At 38.6% G+C, this 20854-nt stretch overlaps 1 protein-coding gene across 6 annotated transcripts in view; it reads left to right on the forward strand.

The window, feature by feature from the left end:
• LOC126481408 (mesoderm induction early response protein 1) overlaps positions 1 to 20854 on the forward strand; it is a 205221-nt gene that overhangs the window by 59949 nt on the left and 124418 nt on the right. For 2 of the 6 annotated variants that reach the window (XM_050105139.1, XM_050105143.1), the window contains exon 2: positions 7984 to 8080. The exons of 3 other annotated variants lie outside the window; for them this stretch is intronic. The gene's annotated coding sequence lies outside the window, so the exon portion shown is untranslated. Of the gene's footprint in view, positions 1 to 7983; positions 8081 to 18640; positions 18839 to 20854 lie in introns of those variants that run through there. One more of the 6 variants, XM_050105140.1, reaches the window with a different exon arrangement.

Genomic DNA, 20854 nt, shown 5'->3' on the forward strand with positions numbered 1-20854 from the left:
ACTTGATTCTAATTTTCCCCAAAGCAGCATTGCACAGTGTCCTGCCCTCAAGTCACCATGTGTAAGGGGCTAAAAACTAGGATACTTTACATGAGTGATTTGCATAAAACTACAGTAAATTATATATTGTGCATTTCATAATATATAAACTGCTTACTGCAGAATGTAACAAGTTTACTTTTACAAATTTTTCAAGAGAGACAAAAAACTGCTTCATACAAAAACTCTAAAACAAAATTATTCTATGTTTTGTATTGAAGCTGTCAAGCAGCCTCCATGTATTTGATATCCACCACTTTTATTTGTATATAAAGACAAGGATACTTGCTTCTTATACTTTTTAATTTACCAGACCAGTATCTACCACATGCTCATCAGCAACAGTCTCATATTGCACGACTAAGCCTCCGTAGAAGTTCTTGCAGATATTCTGTTAACTTTACAGCATATTCTCGTGTTAGTATAAGTGAGAGTATGCTAGAAACCATATGAAATTAATAGAATATCTGCAAAAGGCTTCCACAGAGACTTAAAAGTAAAATATAAGACCATTGATGATGAGCATGTGCTCGATATTGGGTTGGTAAATTAAAATATATATAAAAAGTGAGCAGCCCTGCAAATAAAATCCTATAATCAAAATTATTCTTCATTTTTCTAAAATATGTGGGTGTATTATGCTTTTTATTGTGTAGATTTTATCCAATTTTGTGTTACCAGTAGCTTACAAACACTTTTTTTCCAACTGGTTATGTCCCCTATTTGCAGTAAATCATATGGAATAAAATTAAGTCTTGTATTTTGAAGGTACAGATTTATTTTACATATTTTCCTCAAACTAAATACATTTTAAACATTAATCCATCAACACAAGTTCATGGACTTAAACATTCTCTTCAGTTTCGTCTCTCTTTTTTGGTGGATATATCAAAATTTGATTCCAAAATTGCATATTTTCTTCTGGAATGTAAATTAAACTTTTTTAAATATGATCCAGTTTTAAGATATTTGTGGGTAGCTTGGCTTTGTAGGCAGTTCTTTCAGAACTTCTAAATTCATCTGAGTATTCTTTATGTAAAAGCTATAAGCTTGCATGCTCATTGATGTTTATCTCACATTGATCTATCTGTGGTGTATCTTTGCTGAAACTATATTCATGATGCTTTGATGGGTTAAAAGAAATCTTTTGCTCCTTTTGAACACCTTTTCCATAAGAATAATTACTAGGGCAGTTGTTAATTTTTCCCACCAAGTATTGTAATCTGTGAAGTCTTTTGTTTTCATGAGAACAACACTAAATTTGTCTTTCTTCTGCAAAGAATCCAGTATGAGGTCTGTCACAATAGTAACAGTTTAACATTGTTCCTGTTTTCTCTACCTTCTCTTGTGCAGTAAGCAGTGAATTATACCTGTTATTGACTGTGCACAAGTTCCGCACTGCAGTAAATGATGCGATACCCACTTGGATATCAGTGATGGAATAAATGAATTTTGAAAGTTTTGGACATGTTTCCTTCCAATAGTTTGCAGTTCATATATGAATGACCAAGTGGATAATGTCGGAAGCTCCAGGAGGCTGTTCATGGCAGATGCTGTTGTATACAAAGAAGTCACAATGCTAGAAAATTATAGCAGACAACTGGATGATCTGTAGAGGATCTTTACCCGTGGTATAAATAAATTTAATGTATTGTGCATAAATGGTGGAAGACCTGTTATTGTATGATTCCACAGTTGCCGAACGATCACTGGAAGCAGTCACATCCATTAGATATCTGAGAGTGTGCTGCACAGTAGTTTATAGTGGAATGACTGCATAAAGCTTTTATAGTGGAATGACTGCATAAAGCTAATTACAAGAAAAACAGGTAGCAGACTGATATACGTTGGAAGTACGCTTATGGAATATAGGCCATCCATGAAGGTGGTAAGTTGCAGAACATGCGTTCAATTGATACTTGAATGTTGCTTGTCAATATGAGGCCCATACTAGATAGAATTGATAGAAAAGTAGAAAACATTCAAAAAAGAGCAGTGCATTTTGTCACAGGTTTGTTTAGTAAGTGCAGAAGCATCATGGAGATGCTCATCCAGCTCTGGTGGCAGACTCTACAAGAGAGGCGTGGTGCATCACAGTACAGTTTACTGTTAAAATTCCAAGTATGTATGTTCTTCTACCTACATATGTTTTGCAAAAAGACTGAAAAGGTTAGAGAAGTGAGCTAATATGGGGGTTTACAAATAACCTTTTTTCCCACGCTCCATTCATGAGTGGAATAGAAAAGGGGAAGTAATGGTTGTGCAGAGAGTATCCGTACCACACGCCATATGGTGGCTTGCGGAGTGTAGAGGCTGACGTTGTTACTAGGCAATTTTACCTTACAATGGAGACTGCTTTGTTGTCATTCTGTTCATGGTAGTTGTTTTAAGTATGCAGTTAAACCTGTTTTGAAGTTGAAACACTGTTTTCAAAATGAGTTAACACTGAAGTGTGGTTACTGTGAATCTCAGTACCTTCACATTATGTATTTTGCAATATTTTGTAGGCTTCTCTTATGGATTTCTCCAAAGTGATTTTGAAACCATACACTGGTACTCTCAAACAAATGTCACGTACTTTAAACGACTAAGTCACCTAAAATGTTGTGTTATGGCTGTTTTTTTTTTTTTTTTTTTTTTGCATCTGTTTCATTTGTCTTGTGAACTATGTAGACGCATTATCCTCATAAAATCTTATTTCTCTTCAGTATGTAGTGAAAACCCAAATAAACACTCTTGAATCTGACATTGTGTTGTTAGGAAATCGTGTGCCATTTTCTCTGTAAACAACAACATTTCTGTTACAAAAATTTCTGTGACAGCTTACCTAGCATTTGTAAATATGTGTGACATGCTTAAGCGATACAGTAGAATTGTCCAAAAAAATTGAACACAACTCGTGTATAATGTTTTAATCTGTAATACATCTCCTAAAATATTTACTATTCCTCCTGAAATATTCTGTATCTTTCTTGTAAATCACCTTAAAATTAACTGAGAGGACTAAAGAAATGTACTCTACACTCGTATGTAATTAAGTTAGAGAAACCTACCAAGATGAGTTGTAGCACCCCTTTAACCCTGATGACAGTGTCAGGTAGCATTCTGATCCACATACACCCCACTTGCTGTCACAACCAACAGAGATTTTTTGGAATTTGCGCTGAGGCAGTTAACATCTTTGCTATATGGCATCTCATATGCGCTCAATATGATTGAGGTCAGATGTCTTGAGGATCCTTGTGTATGCCAAGTGGCCCTCAAACAATTCTGACATAGTTTGGGAGTGACAGAACGGTGCATGCTCTTCCTGAAAGCAACAGCTTACTTGTGGGATATTGTATGCATCCAATTGGACAGTTATCTTGTAACATCCTTTTTGCTGGTGACAGACAATGGCAAATCCAGGGCTCAAGTCATCTCTTGCAATCATCCCGTACACAATAATATATTCAAGATTTGCCTGAATGTTGCCCTGCGAGCTCATGTAGTGCATTACTTCAATGTACTCAAACCCTGCCGTTGTTAATATCCTGTAACAAGTACACATATCCTCTGCATCTTTTCATCTCCCAGGGTACACATTTCTTAGGGCAGACAGATCAAAAAAGCGAGGTGGCGGGGTCGGCGCGTATATACGAACAGATCTCAAAGTGAAAGTCTTATGTACGTCAAATCCTGCTGAAGAAAAAGAGGCTGAATTCATGTTCATTGAAATAAATATACAAAGTCGGAAATTCTTGACTGGCGTCGTGTACAAGCCGCCAAAAATAAGCTCAATGAGTTCCTTCCAGTCGGAATTACATTCACTTCAGTGTCAATACGAACATGTCATCGTAATGGGTGACTTGAACATAGACCTGCTAAGAGACACTCCCTCCGCAATAAACCTAAGAAGACTGTTTAGTTGCAATAGCATGAACATTCTTCCATTACAACCTACACACCATACGGCGCACAGTCATACTCTTATAGACGTAATCGTAACGAAACAGACTGACAAAGTAAGAGATGTTGGTCAAACATCGGCCCCTGGCCTCTCAGCACATGATGTAATATTCCTGGCCTACTCTGTGCAGCCCCCAAGGATCAAATCGCATTACATAACTTGTAGGAACATGAAACGTATTGACCTTGACGCTCTAACAGCCGATTGCTCAGAAATCTCATGGCATCAAATAATCAGAAAACTCACAATCGACGGCAAAATTAATGAACTTGGTGATAAACTCACTGCCCTCTATGACAAACATGCACCTGTGCGCACAATCCGTGTAAGAAAATCTCCTGCTCCATGGCTGACAGCTGAATTACGTCAAATGATGACTAATAGGGATGCTGCCCACAGGCGTTTCAAGGCAGATCCGAAACCTGAGCGTTTTCGAAGAATATAGAAAGCTACGGAACAGAGTGAAACAATGCATTCGCAATGCTAAAATCAGGCACGCTCGCTCCCTTGTATGCAGCGATCTGACGCCCACGACTCTATGGAAGAGAATCCGTAGCTTGGGGGTCGGAAAGGCAAAATCGGAAACTACTTTTCATGTGTCAGCTAACGAATTAAATGAATTCTTCTCTGCACCTCTGAATACCAGCACAGCTGATAATTACCGTCCACAAGAATCCCCAAACAGGATAACTAACAACGATACCTTCCATCTAAAACATGTAACAACAAATACAGCAAGAAAAGCAATAATGAGAATCTCTTCTGATGCAATAGGCAACGACAGTATCGGTATAACCATGATTAAGAATGTTGCCGATATCTTAGTACCTGTCTTAACTGACATATTTAATTTTTCCCTCGTGAACGGAATATATCCCACTGCATGGAAAAGAAGCCTAATTCGACCCATCCCTAAGATCGAAAACCCGCAACTGCCTAGTGATTACCGACCAATTAGCATACTGCCTGCTGTTTCCAAAGCACTTGAATATATTGTTCATGACCAAATCACTGAACACTTGCATGAATTCAGCCTATATGACAAATTTCAATCCGGTTTCCGTAAACATCACAGCACAAACACTGCTCTAATTAAAGTAACTGATGACCTGAAATATGCCATCGACAATCGAAAGGCAACAATATTGACGCTACTGGACTTCAGCAAAGCTTTTGACACTGTTAACTTTGACATATTGCTCAGAAAAATGCAACAGCTTAATTTCTCTGATAGTGCAATGAGATGGTTTGAAAGCTACTTAAAAGACAGACAGCAATGTGTTGTCTGCGTAAATGAAAAATCTTCCTGGAAACATGTTTCCTCGAGAGTGCCACAAGGATCAGTCTTAGGACCATTTTTGTTTTCTTTATATGTCGACGATATTTCGTCGGTTCTGTCCTCCTGTAAATATCATTTCTATGCCGACAACCTCCAGCTCTACCTAAGCGTCAGACCTGAAGATGTAAACACTGCAATCGCTCAGATGAATGATGATCTGTCTTCAGTAGTGAGATGGGCGAAAAACCTGGGGCTTAAACTAAATGCAAAAAAGACGCAAGTAATCTTAATAGCCCATCAGAAATTAATAAGTTCAGATTTCCGCGAACGGCTACCTCCTATTCTGCTCGACGGTACTCCAATACCATATCAGAAAACAGTGAAGAACTTGGGTGTAACTTTGGATGAGCATCTCAACTGGGCGGAGAATACAGTCGCAGTGTGCCGAAAGACGTCTGCTTGTCTCTATGCTCTCAAAAAGTTTCGGAACATATTTCCACAGGACTTGAAACGCCAGCTCGTGCAAGCACTCGTTCTACCGAACCTCCACTATTGTGATGTGATTCAACAAGGCATGAGTAGTGAAAACAAAAGACAGCTAGAGCTAACCATGAATGCCTGTGTGTGTTACACCTGCAACATTCGCCGATATGATCATGTTAGTGCTTCATACTCCGAGCTAGGGTGGCTGCGGCCGGACAAATTGCGTGACTACCACACTCTATGTCTACTCCACCGACTCCTCATCGCGCAAGCACCCCAGTACCTTGCTTCAGAGATTAAAAACCTGTCATGTCATCATAATGGAAACACAAGGTCACTCTTATTTGGTATCCTAACTATGCCCACTCACAAAACAAAAACTTTTGCAAACTCCTTCTCAGTTGCCGCTGTCCGCCTCTGGAACAAACTGCCCCTTACCTTGCGCAAAATTCGATCTCCTGCTGCTTTTAAGAAGAAGTTGAAGCATTTCCTACTATCATCCTCACAAAGTTCTCCACAAAATTAATGTACAAGGACAATCCCCCTCATCTGTCAAATAGCAAAGCTAGCGTCTCCTATCTTGCTCCTGAGATGCCTTCCTCTTCATCTTTCTCTATTAGCCACGCAATCTTCTTTTCCTTTATATTTCCTTAATTATGTTTCATCATGTCTCTATTCTTCTCCTCCCTTCACCATGAGTCTCCCTCATACTCCCTGCTGCCGGCACTCCTATCTAAAATCTGTCTCTTCAATAATATCTAATTATAACAGTACTTGTGACCTAAATATATAATCTCTATATGTATGTATTTTTCCAGGTGTACCTTTCAAATTGTTTATTTCACTTTTTGTACTAGATGTAGTTTAACATGCCTACTAAAACATATGAATGTAAAGTAAGTAGAATGCCTGGTTAGATGTAAGAGAGGGCCTGATGGCCCTAATCTTGCCAGGTTAAATAAATAAATAAATAAATAAATAAAAAATATCACTGTCAGCCCAGACTACGTTTTCTATGCATTGAGCATCCTTTGATGCCATTCCAGTGCTGGGCAATGTCCTTTAAACGGAGATGTAGGAGTGTGAGCAGTGATATTTTATTTCATATAGTTGTATGGCTGCACACCAGTTATGTTGTCCATTTTTGAACTGGCCCATCCATCCATAGTAAACATCCACTGTTACTGACAGCAGCGGTGACTTCTTGTGATCAACTCACTGTGGCCCATACCAGTGGCTCAGGAGATGGTGGTTTACCCCTAATTGAAATACTTTACACCCTCAACACAGTGGTACAGAAAAAACAGTGTGTGTCCATGAGCACCTGTGACCTGGCTGCAGTCGGATAGACTGGTATCACACATCTTGCGCAGGTTGCACAAAACTGTTGTGCTCATGTATCCCTGTCATGTGACATGCCGAGCCATTGCATTCACAGTGGGGACAAGAATTTTCTCTCTTCAGCACAGCTGCTATTTGTAATTCAATTGCTCATGATTATGTATCACAGTTGCTTTAATCTTTTAATGAGAAAAATTTTTTGTTTGTATTTTATGAGATGACTTCAGCTCTTCTTTTAATTAAATTGTCCCATGTAACAATGTGTCATGTTTTTAAGACAAAATAACCGGATTCTTCTTTTATGTCTTTGGCCTAATGAGAAAAAGTTCTGTTAACCTGTTTAGGTACCTCATTGTGTTTGGCTGCATAGCAGAAAGCAAGTTTCTCAGTGTAATATCTGCATTTATCAAATGTAATTTCTGAGAAGAAATACACAAAGCTCATTGGGAAAGAATCAACTGCCTGTCACTTTATATGTTTCTTTCGTTCTTTGAAGTTAAAAAATGGCTGCTATACAAAAAAATAAAACAAGCAGTAGACCAGCAAAAATAATAATGAGTGAATACCTACTCTGAAATCTTAACAACAAAACCACAAAGTTTTACAAGATAGTGAAAAAGTCATTCAGGTCATGATGTCAATTTGAAGTGTATTGTGTTGAGGTTATTTGTGGTGTAACCATTTGCCAGAATTTATTTTGTTATGACAATTTGCAGAAGTTGTGTACAGTTGTAAAACATCCAGAAAGCATCATGCACAAGGCATAGTAAAGCAGGTGTTGTTTTTTCTTGTTGTAGTTGTTGTATTCTTTTAATACAAAAAAAAAGAAAGATTAAGTAGGCTTCTTCTGACGACATTATAAAGCTTTGAGATGGATGACATTTCTTTGTAGGTGTAAGCAGTTAGGAGGCTGCAGAACAGTGTAATGAACTTTCATAGAAGTTTATAAAATGGATGTATTTGAAACAAGTTGCATTCAGAACCAGATGGTAAGCATTAAATTGTGTGTTTTTACTTCTTAGGTCTTCACACATAAGGCATGCAGTTGGCACGTGTGTTAAATGCTATGCATGTAAAATTGGCACTGAGTGTGCTATCATGTCAGTCCCTGCTCGTCTCCTACTCTCAATTCATTTATTCAGTTGACAGGCAAATCTGTGTAAGGCATGGATGGTTGATGTTAGATTGTAATTGTATTGCTAGTTGAATTTGCCCGTAAACATTATCTTCATAAAATTCTCACATTTTTTAAATATTGACATAAAAGCACAGATGCATAGTTTTACAATTTCATATGAGAGTAAACAACTGTTATTTTCGTGACAATATTTTGTTGTTGAACTTGGATAGATTTACTGTTTTGCATTCAGTATGTTTAGAAGTTTGCTTGATATGTCTCTATTCATAGTTATTTTTGTCTATCATAAGGCTGATAAGTTTTAGACAACTTAAAATTGTGTTACTTATCACATAGGTGAGTAAAGCATGTCCAGAGGTGTAACAATTCAATCCTAAAATGTTCTACTGTGTGTACCAGTGGGCAATTTTTCTGTTTGCAAAGTAATCGCCCAAAGTTGAAGTGTGTGAACAACCATTATCAGATGTTCACATATATTTATTTATGCAACACTAATTCTTTGTGCTCTGTTATCAAGTCCTTGCCTAAAGAGACATTATATACCTAATTGTTTAAAAATGCTCATCTCAGTTGCCCTATCTACCAGACAACGAGATGACTTTGTGACTAATCAAATTTACAAACTGTGTTTTCATATAAAAAAGTTAACACTTTTGTAAACACTCGTGGAGTTTTCTTAGACAGAGTATATGACACTGATATGCAAATAGTCACCAAAAACAACAGGAAACTGCTGAGGTAGTGTTGTTCTGCATCCTAAGGTAAGCTGCATCATCTTCATCATTGTCATACGCCATCTTGTTCTTGCTATGAATTCCGTGAAACATGCTGTTGGAAAATTCCTCTTTTATATCCAGCAGCTTTATTCGAATAATTTCTCAAATGGTCAGAAGCCTTAATTGAGTTTCTCTAGCACATTGTAAACAACCTGCTGCTCCAATGCTTGAAACCTTCCTCGATTTCGTCCCCATAAAATTTAGCATGTAAACATTCGCTTCTGTGGCATCAAATTTATTTCCTATGGCACAGTAATTAGTTGCCTCTACCTCATGAGTAACCAGTAACTTAAAATTAGTTTTGTACTGTCTGTGTGAATCAGTTGTGACTTCAAACTCGTAGATCAACATTTCTTGACAGAGTCACAGCTGTGATTTGCATCATTATCGTTCGCTATAATTTACTTTTCGTACATCATCAAGCAAACAGAATAACAACAGTATGTTATCCTCTTGGGTCCTTATTGCTGAATTGGCAGAAATAGTGCCAACAGTTCACTTCATCATCTGTTGCCAACCTTGAAGATAAACAGTGCTGAAAAGTGGTAGCTGCTCTTGTATGTGCACTATTGTATCTATGTTACAATTTATTTGTGTCCTGTAGAAATGTATAAAATTTCTGAGTGTTTGTCCATTTGTCAAGCCAGTTCAGTTCTGACTATATTTTGATTCAGGCAAACTTCCGTTTAAATGTGGTAAATGTTCACAAGAAGAAAGGTACATATGATGCATTCCCATGGTTGGGAGCACAGTGAAATTTGCTACCCATTCATCACTACCCTCCCCACTTTTGACCATACTGGTGCCCCACTGCATCTCATTCCACCCTTCTAAAACAGTCAAATTAAATCCACACGTGACCTCAACTACCAATGCTTCATCTGCAAATGTAAGGTGACTCGTGGATTAAGCTATTACAAGGTGTAAATATGTTGACCTCAGCAAGCAAAGCTTTACCTGCGAATGTAAGAAGACACTGTATTTTTCAAATGGCAAATTTGGGGAAAAAAGCCCTCATCTTATAGTTGGGTCAATACAGTACTATACGCAACAATATGGATGTCTGTACTGATTTAGCACTGAGTCATTACTCAATTGCCTCCAAGATCAGTACCATTACTGCTACTTTGAACTTTGTTTTTATACACCTTTATGTATGTTTGTGGGTGACGGGTTGCAATGTTTGCTGCTGTAAAACTGTTCTGGATATTTTTGTATCAATGTGACAGCTTTCTATTAACATTCAAATTTTCACTGCATCTTTAATACTTTTTCTACGCACAGTTTTAAACGTATTTATATTCATTTAAGTTTCCATTCAGAGGCTGCAGCAGTTGCTCGGTTATGTCTGGCATGTGCTTCTCCCAGCGTACTGTATTTTCTAATGCTGGCCATCTGTCACTACAACAGTTCGGATTCCATGCTTGTCTGCTAATTAGCAAGGCACCATTATCGGCAGCTCATCCCATTTGCAGCTTTGTATAACACACTAGGTTACACTGAAGATGACTTATCTCAATGCAAATGCTTTAATAAAATGGCCTGTGAAGAAAATGTGGTCCCTGATGGAAATGTCTGTCCTCAACAGTTGAAAAGCATGCATCTAGTACCGTTCCGACTATGGTTTAGTCTAAATTTCATACATGAAGATGCAGTGCACAACATAGGCATCCGATCTGACCAAAGAGTGTTACAGAACAAGCCCTACCCATGGCCCCTGTGTCAGAGCTAGTGAGTCACCACTTTACTTCAACCCTTAATTATGCAACATGCCATTAAAGTTATGTTGGTCAAAGCATCTCCAGTGTCCATCATTATTGCGCAATCTCCAGCAGAGCAACTATTCACGAACCAGTCACTCAGGCAAAATAGCTTATGGTTCAGAACAATATAGTAGATATCAAAGTTCTCTTAGAGTGTTGGAGTAAACAGTTACCTTAACTGATTGAGATACCCCGGGTACATTTTGAATTACTTGTTTGCAGTTGGTTGAATATGTCAGATTTTATCTATCAACATACATTCCTTTGCATTTTAAATGAACACTTAAATGACACAGTACTTTACACACAAGAAAATCAATGTATTTGACTGCTCCATTGTTTGTACAGCAACCTCATAAAAACTCATCTATCAGAATTCAGCATCGATATTCAGTTCTAATAGTTCCCAAGTAAGTGAATTGAAATGACTCCTCGAATGCCCTGCAGAGCATCAAGAGAATGTACCCAACAGAGAATCTCGTCCAGAACATTCAGGATACCATGTTTTCTTTACAGAAGCAGGCTACCTCTACATATATACTCTGCAAACCACTGTGAAATATACGGCGGACAATACATCCTATTGTGCCAATTATTATGGCTTCCACCCATTCCATTTATCATTTACATATGGGGCACAGGAAGAATAACTGTATAAATGCCTTTGTGTGTGCAGTAATTAATCTAATCTTGTCCTCACAATCCTTAAGGGACCAATATGTAAGAGGCTGTTGTAAGTAGGCTTTCTCAGGATAGTTTCCATCTATCTTCAAGTGTTTGCCAGTTCAGTTTCTTTGCATCTCTGTGACAGACTCCCATGGGTCAATGAAACCTGTGACAATTGGTACTATATTTTTATACATAAATTTAGTATCCCGTTAGCCCTATGTGGTACAGCTACCACTAACCCTATGTGATACAGTTCCCAAATACTTAAGCAATATTCTAGGATGGGTTGCCCAAGTGATTTGTAATCAATCTCGTTTGGATACTGATTGGATTTTCCTAATATTCTACCACGAAACCAAAGTCTGCCACCTGCCTTACCCACAACTGAGCCTATGTGATGGCTTCATTTCACATGTCTGCAAAGTGGTCCAACCAGGTGTTTGTATGAGTTAATGGTTTCTAATTATTTACCAGTTGGTACTGCAGTAAAAGGATCCTATGTTTTTTTCGTTTTATGAAGTGCACAGTTTTACATTTTTGAACATTTTTAAGTTACTAATCTTTGCACTACTTAGAAGTCTTATTGAGATCTGACTGATATTTACACAGCTATTTTCATACAATATTTCATTGTAGATGCCTGCATCATCTGCAGAAAGTTTGAAGTTACCATTAATAAAGTCTGCAAGCTCAATAATATATAACATGAACAGCAAGAGCCCAACACACATCCCTGGGGCATACCCGAACTTACTTCCACATCTGTTGATAATTCTCCATCTGAGATAACATGCTGCGTCCTCTTCACCAATAAAAAATCCTTGATTCAATCACATATTTTGATTGATACCCCATTTGATCTTACTTATCATAATAAACAAGAATGTAGTACTGAGTCAATGGTTCTTGAAAATACAGAAATACTACACCTGCCTGACTGCCTTGATCTATGGCTTTCAAGATGTGTGAGAAAGGTGCGAGTTAAGTTTCTCATGATTGATGTTTTGGAATCTGCAGTGATTGACGTAGATGATGTCGTTCTGCTCAAGATACCTTAATATGTTTGAGCTTGGAATATGTTTTAAAATTCTACAACAAATGGATGTCAAGGATATTGGATGATAGTTCAGTGGACAACTGTTGCTACACTTCTTGCAGACATGTATGACCTGTTCTTTCTTCCATCAACTGGACATAGTTATTTGTTGAGGGATCTGTGGTAGATTATACTTAAAACAAGGGCTGATTGAGACACAAAATACAGTATAGAATGTGATAAGGGATTCCAATGGTCGTTGGACCATCGTTCAGGTTTAACAATTTCGTCTGTTTCTCAATATTACTGACAGTAATATCTATATCACTCCAGTGTTGCATCGATACAAAAATTAAATTAGGGGCAGTACCCCAGGTTTAACAATTTCGTCTGTTTCTCAATATTACTGACAGTAATATCTATATCACTCCAGTGTTGCATCGATACAAAAATTAAATTAGGGGCAGTACCCCAGGATTTTCATTTGTAAAGGAACATTAGGAAACTAAGCTACCCTAAATTTCATTCCCTGTCTAGTTCATGTATGTCTGGACACTAACTTTGGTATCACTAATAGCCTTTACATATGACCAAAATTACTATGTATCTTGCGAGAAAGTCTTCAATAATATTCTGCTACGGTAGTAACATAAGGCTTCATGCATTGTTGACTTGACAGCCAAACGCTTTCCATTCAGCATCTCGCTACCTTCAGTCCTGTGTTTTATTTTAATGCTTTATGCATTAATTTCTGTTTCTTTAGTGCATGGTCAGCTATTCTTCTAAACCTGGACCACAGTTTTCCTACATGCTTCTCAACAGAGCTTAATTTTTAAAGTTCCTTATTGATATACTAAACTACTTCCTCTGTATGTAGTTTGCAAAAAATGTTAATCTTTATACTGGTGTCAGTTGCTCTTTGTAATTTGGCAATCATTGTTGCCACAATTTCCTCATGGTCACTGATAACCAGTTTCAGTATGGAGATTCTCAAAGAAGTCAGCTCTGTTTGTTGCTGTTGGATCCATTTGAGCGTTTGGAGTTTATTAGCACTCAACAGCGAGGTTATCAGTGCTCTCATGCTCATTGAAACAAACAAATTTAGGTAAAGTCTATAAAATTATTGCACACGGTGAGGAAGAAGTCTACAAAATCTCAGTCACACCTACTCTCATTGAGCCACACAATCACTCTATCTCATACACATGGAGACAACTGAGAAAGGGTGAAAAGTGCTATGCCTGGGATAATAATAGATGTTAAACCATAGAAAAAATAAAAGATAGACAAAGGGAAATGTGACTGGCTGACCTCCTACAAAAAACATGGGTGAGCCAGTCACTCTGAGAACACATTAAGAATATCTCCCAAAAATTTTAGGAAACAAGTGGGACATATCATAACACTTTAAAACTTTCACCACGTTCATGTGAACATTACCTAAAACAGAGGGCAGATACATCGGTAAACCTGCTGCCGCCTTCTGGTCAGAAGATAAAAGACAATCTAATAAAATGTGGTGCACAGTGATCCTCTTAGCGGAGCAAGTAGTCTTGGGTCATAGGGCTATGCGAAAATGAATAGGGAGAACATCGTCCAGTTTGCTTGCCTGGAAGGCGGTACACCACTGCTGCATTGTAAGCTTTACTAGATGGACCTTATTGTCTGTTACTTATAGTCAGTTATCTTCCCATCGACACATGACGCTGTACCTCAGTAGCAATATGAGAGTTCAGTGTGCCATCCCACTGCAAGCTAACCAAGGATCACGACATGTCTCCTTGCTGCTACTTCCGCTCTTTCGTTCTCCGCAATACCCACATTCTCTGGGCCCAGCAGAAAGGCACCTCCTCTGCAGCCTATGTAAGTGGAGAAGGGCATCCTGGATATCCTGATTACTTTCTTAGCAGGATACAAAGGTAGTGGAGACTGAAGAGCACTCAGGGAGATGGAAAAGACGAGGAATCTAGCAGGCATGGCACATCTCATCTGCTCCAGCACCCTCAGGATCGTGGATAATTCGGCATCAAATACAGTGAACTGTGGAGGCAATCGAGTCTTAATGATGTGATCTGGGAAAACAACAAAGCTACCAACATTGCCCCCCACCCACCCAGATAGTTGGTGGTGGTTCACAGCCTCGGTAAAGAGACTGGGTGCGGGGTTTGTTCAGTAAACACATGTGACCAGCTTAACCCCTCATGGTTGACAGCATCAATGGTCATCCAATATGAAGACCTCACCAATCCACAAACTGTACATCCTTAGTCCAGCCATGAACACACACGAGCCTTACAAAATTGGAGCAGATACGCCAAGTCTGCTGCCCAAAGACCAGTGGCTAAGGCAATTCATGTTATTCAGTGCCTTCAGGGTTCTGACTTTCATGTCTCTCTAGTGTGGCAACCATGTCAAAATTTTGAGTAAAAAATGTGGCCCAGACACATGACTGATTCTTTAAACACACACACACACACACACACACACACACACACACACACTTATCCGCAGAAAACTGAAAATCTGTCTTTGCAGTCCACTCCTCTAACCTCCGCACAGTAAGCTGGAACTGATGAGTCAGTGTTGTTACTGTGGAGGAGGAACAGAAAACAGCAGAATCGTCCACAAATTAGGAGCATTGTACAGGGCGTCTTATCTTACATATGATAGTGTTTACGGCTGGGCCAAAGAGGGTAACACTTAAAACATTACCATGAGGGACACTATTCTCCAGCTCAAAATGACCCGACAGGATGTCACCAACATGGGACCTGAAAAACTGCTTAGACGGGAAAGTACTTAGAGTCAATATATTTCTACCATGAGGAGGCTTCCAAACAATCTGTCCTTGGTAGTTCTTACAGAAAGCAATTAATGGTTCACAGGACATCTTGCCATGCCCACCACTTGGAAAACTAATTTTCTGAATCAGTTGTTAAATGATTAAAGTATTTTCCAGTGATGATAGTATGACTGAGATACTTATATATTTGTGAACTTAGGTTTTCTCTAAAGTTTTCAGTTACATCTGGAGGTGAGTCTGGTGGCTGATAGAAAGATCCAATTAGACTTTTATGCCCGCCCGTGGTACTGACTGAGTCTTGCCCAGACAATCTTGCATGCAGTTTCATATCTCTCTGCTGCTGTTTTCGGGTGTTCACCAGTTTTGCATATGCTGTATAATAGTGCTCCACACCATTTTTAGAGCACCACTTCTAACTCTGATACTTCATTTCACATTCTTGTTAAGTTAATAATTAGGATTTTAATTCCCTTGGCCGTAGGGAGCTTTTCTTTCGGTCTTACACTGACAGTTCTGGATCCCCTACAGCTGTTGTTAACTGAACTGAATGATGAGTCACTAAAAAAAAAAAAAAAAAAAAAAAAAAAAAAAAAAAAACCCGCAACCTTGTGCTCACTGTAAACATTTTCAGCTATCTGGGTATAGCCTCTGATGTGTGTTGCATACCTGACCCATTTAGGGGACAGTTCAGTTCTCAGCTATGTGACCAAAGTCCAGGAGGTCACAACATAGCTTGTAATAGAACAGTTGAAGTCTCTGACTCAAACCTTTCACTCAATGCAGAACCAGCAGTCCATGGGCAGTTCTGGGAATAATGCTACATATTGTAAGCTGTATTGTAACTCTGTGTGCAAAGCTAGTCTTCTCAACCTTTCCTGCCAGTTACTGGAATGATCCAGATGTGATCTCAGAACCCAAATCAGAGTAGCACTTGCAACCTACGTCCTCAATTATTTGCTTGACGTATTCCAATCTCTGTCTTCCTCTACAGTTTTTGCCCTCTACAGCTCCCTCTAGTACCATGGAAGTCATTCCCTCATGTCTTAGCAGATGTCCTATCATCCTGTCCCTTCTCCTTATCAGTGTTTTCCACATATTCCTTTCCTCTCCGATTCTGCCTAGAACCTCCTCATTCCTTACCTTATCAGTCCACCTAATTTTCAACATTCGTCTATAGCACCACATCTTAAATGCTTCGATTCTCTTCTGTTCTGGTTTTCCCACAGTCCATGTTTCACTACCATACAATGCTGTACTCCAGACGTACATCCTCAGAAATTTCTTCCTCAAATTAAGGCCGGTATTTGATATTAGTAGACTTCTCTTGGCCAGAAATGCCTTTTTTGCCATAGCGAGTCTGCTTTTGATGTCCTCCTTGCTCCGTCCGCCATTGGTTATTTTACTGCCTAGGTAGCAGAATTCCTTAACTTCATTGACTTCGTGACCATCAATCCTGATGTTAAGTTTCTCACTGTTCTCATTTCTACTACTTCTCATTACCTTCGTCTTTCTCCGATTTACTCTCAAACCATACTGTGTACTCATTAGACTGTTCATTCCGTTCAGCAGATCATTTAATTCTTCTTCACTTTCACTCAGGATAGCAATGTCATCAACGAATCGTATCATTGATATCCTTTCACCTTGTATTTTAATTCCACTCCTGAACCTTTCTTTTATTTCCATCATTGCTTCCTCGATGTACAGATTGAAGAGTAGGGGCGAAAGGCTACAGCCTTGTCTTACACCCTTCTTAATAGGAGCACTTCATTCTTGATCGTCCACTCTTATTATTCCCTCTTGGTTGTTGTACATATTGTATATGACCCGTCTCTCCCTATAGCTTACCCCTACTTTTTTCAGAATCTCGGAACAGCTTGCACCATTTTATATTGTCGAATGCTTTTTCCAGGTTGACAAATCCTTTGAAAGTGTCTTGATTTTTCTTTAGCCTTGCTTCCATTATTAGCCGTAACGTCAGAATTGCCTCTCTCGTCCCTTTACTTTTCCTAAAGCCAAACTGATCGTCACCTAGTGCATTCTCAATTTTCTTTTCCATTCTTCTGTATATTATTCTTGTAAGCAGCTTCGATGCATGAGCTGTTAAGCTGATTGTGTGACAATTCTCGCACTTGTCAGCTCTTGCTGTCTTCGGAATTGTGTGCATGATGCTTTTTCGAAAGTCAGATAGTATATTGCCAGAATCATATATTCTACACACCAACGTGAATAGTCGTTTTGTTGCCACTTCCCCCAATGATTTTAGAAATTCTGATGGAATGTTATCTATCCCTCCTGCCTTATTTGACCGTAAGTCCTCCAAAGCTCTCTTAAATTCCGATTCTAATACTGGATCCCCTATCTCTTCTAAATCGACTTCTGTTTCTTCTTCTTCTATCACATCAGACAAATCTTCGCCCTCATAGAAGCTTTCAATGTATTCTTTCCACCTATCTGCTCTCTCCTCTGCATTTAACAGTGGAATTCCCGTTGCACTCTTAATGTTACCACCGTTGCTTTTAATGTCACCAAAGGTTGTTTTGACTTTCCTGTATGCTGAGTCTGTCCTTCCGACAATCATATATTTTCCGATGTCTTCACATTTTTCCTGCAGCCATTTCGTCGTAGCTTCCCTGCACTTCCTATTTATTTCATTCCTCAGCGACTTGTATTTCTGTATTCCTGATTTTCCCGGAACATTTCCCTAAGGGCTACCATAACTTGCTGTGTTTGAATTTCCAATGATTAATAGAACCCTAGCTCTTACATTTGCCTCCTCTTGATGTAGGACATGGAAGGTTTCCCAGTGGGTGAAGTGTCTCCCCTGTCTCAGTCTTGGTTTCAGTGAAAGACACACCTCGGATTTGTTGGTTAGAGAGGTCAGTATAACACTCTGAGTTCTCCTCAGTCTCTGTCTCCTCTGTACAGGGCACCTAACCCTACCACTGACATGCCACTGGTAGTCAAGTGTACAAGTAGTGATAAATCCTGTACTTCCTGTAGAAGAGAGAGGATCTACAGGAGAGGGTAACACTTAAGGTACATTTGTTATCTCTGGTGCACAACTCGCGAGAGCTCTCCTGACTCACCCTTTCACAGATTCCAATCACTTGACAGTAATTAGGGTGATTTTCAGCTACTCGCAAATGCCAACTAAATCTTCCTTTGTTTGAGAACAGCATTCTCAGTGGTGCTGCACTGTGACTGATGCAGTGTTTTACAAAACAGTAAACAAATCCCTTTAAAATAAATTTGCTGATTCTCTTTTAGTCCTGGATATGCTAAGTGAAAAGTATTACTGATGTCCTTTAAGAACATAAGCAAAAGAGGTATAATTTTGTTTGATAATAGGGCATGCCAAATTGCTACTAATGAGATCACAGATGCAGCAGCCAAGTAGGTGTGCAGTGAGATTTCTGTGACTTCGTATGAGGTGCATCTGCTGCTGACATTAACGGTTGTGGATATGTTTGGAAAGAAAGTAACTGCAAACACGTGAAAATCCTAGTTTGCATTCCTGAAGGGTAGTGCGCTTCAATACATGGCATCCTCCTCCGTCATGGTGAGCCTGCTGAATGCATTGCCACCTGCTAAATGCATTGCATGTGACACCATTATGACAGTGTTCCATATTTTGACTGACTGGTGCTTGTGTGCAGATACTAGGACATTAAAAGGTTTGACTGGCAGCATTGCTCTACTCTTAAGTGACAATTGGATGCGTGCCCAATGTTATGAGGGAACGAGACTCTTTTCTTAGTTGTTAAGCAGCAGGTTTTAATGTTTGAGTGGCTGGCTTCTTCCTTCATTTTATATTGGTGGTCAGCCAACCATTTATTTGCAGAAAACTTGTAGTGTCCTTATCCAAGTAACTGTCAGTTGAGACTGCTATATTTTTCTTCTTTGTTTTATATATTTATTTTTAAACTATAATTTTAATTGTGTAAAAAGGTACCTGTTAAATGTTTTAGGCTCATTCACTCAATATGATTTTTTAATCTGAGACAGATTGGAATTGGACAGTGTTGAATAGGTGAAAGCATCATCATTATAAATTAAATTAACCCATGAAAAGGCCACCATTCTCGTTACACTTTCGCATACTTTTGTTGCTTCATGAACCAGGCTTCGGTTACCTGAAAATACATCACATTTTATCTCTCAGTGAACATTCCTTCAGTGCTGGTGATATTATAAATGGACTATCCTCCATAGAATATGTCCTCCAGAAAAACAGTTATTTGACAGTGGACACAGAAGCATTAGTATTAAAAAAGTAAATTTCCTAAACCTCAAACCATTTGTGCTCATACATTTTACAGTTGCTGTTAAGGATATGACATAAATTATCATAATCATAGGATTTATCCGTAATTGAGGTATTGAGATAGGAAAGAATCTAAGTTACTGGAGCAAAGAAAAGGTCAGTTTTTCTGTGGAAACATAGTGAGGATCCATGCCAGCAGCATGGTAGAGCCAGTAAGTTATTAGATGAGATGGTTTAGTTTCTGTAGTTGTTCATAGTAGCAAGGGTAAAGGCCTTGCAACCATCACTTTAAGTGTCGAGGCATAAAAAAATAGATCATGTGCCAATAGAAAGGAGACAATTGCAAATGAACCATCAGCCTCATGGACACAAGTATATGATGCTGAATTAATCAAAGATCACTTTTTGTCTTTGCTGACATAGAAAGTTATTTTTCAAAACATATTTTAGCTAGCTTTTCCCACAATGAGCATTGATCACTGATTTTATTGTCAGGTTTTCAGAAAACACTTCAAGAAGCTTTCATTTTATTGCTCCTGTTCAGATATTTGTGTGACTTGTGACCAAATAGTAATCGAAAAGGAAGTAAGCAGAGAAGATGAAAAGCATAGAAAGCCATGAAACACTTATTATGAAGATGCAGCAAGGGATATTCATAGTGATGTTGAACCATTCTGATATTTTTATAGCAGGCAGTTGTTCAATAAAACACCTGTGTCTGCCTATTGATGATGCTGAGAAAAGTTTCATGTGTTTGTGGCATACGAGTTGGTTTCACAAGTAGTTTATAAACTCCTTTTGACACATCTACATATGTTTTTCACTTCTCCTGTAATGGAAATACAACTTTTGTGATGTCCATGCTTTCCCTTTTCAACGCTTCAATTATTTTTATCACTTTTTTCTGTGTCTGTAATCACACTTTTTTTTTTTTTTTTTTTTTGAGTTATTTCCTAACATTTCAAGGACAATTTGATGACATTTAATAACAGAGAATTATTTTTATGTGCTACTTGTTAAATGAAACTGCTTATCTGTGCATTGTGTGGCTTATGCCATACATATACCAGAAACTACTGGTATCGTAAGAATTCACAAGTAGTAGTGACTGAGATTAGTGCAGAGGAGACAAAATGCATATATACATATAGTTTCTGAAATGGCTTTAAGCATCTCAGTGCTGACGTTTGTCAACATTGTAACTATAATTTCTCAACATGTATTTAGTCTTCTATTTTGATATCCAGTTTACTTCTTCTACCCCCCCCCCCCCCACCTACTCCCCTCCGTCTCACACACACACACACCAGT

Source organism: Schistocerca serialis, chromosome 5, assembly GCF_023864345.2.
Source record: "Schistocerca serialis cubense isolate TAMUIC-IGC-003099 chromosome 5, iqSchSeri2.2, whole genome shotgun sequence".
In the NCBI taxonomy this organism is placed as follows: Eukaryota; Metazoa; Arthropoda; class Insecta; order Orthoptera; family Acrididae; genus Schistocerca; species Schistocerca serialis.